The sequence below is a fragment of the Schistocerca serialis genome, chromosome 1 (genome assembly GCF_023864345.2).
Source record: "Schistocerca serialis cubense isolate TAMUIC-IGC-003099 chromosome 1, iqSchSeri2.2, whole genome shotgun sequence".
NCBI classification, from domain to species: Eukaryota; Metazoa; Arthropoda; class Insecta; order Orthoptera; family Acrididae; genus Schistocerca; species Schistocerca serialis.
In genome coordinates this window covers 872,318,227-872,319,258 of record NC_064638.1, presented here as the reverse complement: position 1 = coordinate 872,319,258, position 1,032 = coordinate 872,318,227, and positions in this window count along the sequence as shown.

Below are 1,032 nucleotides of genomic sequence, written 5' to 3'. Positions count from 1 at the left end.
ACGTACACGTACGTTTGCTGCTTCCTCTTCTCCCAGTACTGGAAGATTGTTGTCGTCATCACTAGGTGCCTCAAAATCCTCATCCCCTACATGTTTTGCTACGTTGTGCAAAACAAAACAAGCTACTATCACACTGGGGATTTTTGTTTGGGCAAGCCTTATTTTATTTTGCAGAACTGGGAAACGCCTTTTCGCCTGTCCAAAGCACTGTTCGATTATCACCCTTTCCTTAGAGTGAAGTCTGTTGTATGCCCTCTCATCAGATGTTTCTGGATTTTGAAACGGTGTCATTAACCATGGTGCAATGCCAAATCCTTCGTCTCCTAAAATTAGGGCGTTGCACTAGTTCTCACGCAATATACGATAGACATCGGAGTTTCTCCATATCCTAGCGTCATGTACAGACCCTGGCCATGAAGCATCAACACTCGTAAACATTTCACTGTTGTCACACGTCGCCTGCACGTTTATAGATGGAAAGCCCTTTCGATTGACGTATTCGTCTCCATGTGAAGAAGGTTTCATTATAGGTATGTGAGTGCAGTCTAGGTCCCCTACCGCACATGGAAACTTGTATCTCTATTGCCATTTAACTTTCGCTGTTTCTTTCTAGTTCGTTAATATTTCTCGGAAATCTGATCCACAACGGTGCTTTCCTGTTGACCTGTTGCAGAACATACGAAAATGTTAGTGATACTGTAGTCTGGTGTACTCCAAAATCTTCTCCTACACCTATCTGAAAGCCTGGATCCGCTAAATAGCGCAAAAATATTTTCATTTTGCATTCATTGGAAAGGGCGCCTCTTCTTTCGTGATTTACCGGAAGAAAGTGATTCGCCAGCCAATTAATGTTTGGACTGTTAAATCTATACAAACTTCTACAGTTCCTTTCTTCTGTGTTCCTGCGTACTACGTATATCTTTTTTTGCTTTTCAAGAAACAAAAATTCCGCCATTTTCGCTAAAAGCACTCGGTAACGCTTAATCACAACACAACTCACTCAGCTCGAAGTATGCTATGGAGCTCACTCAC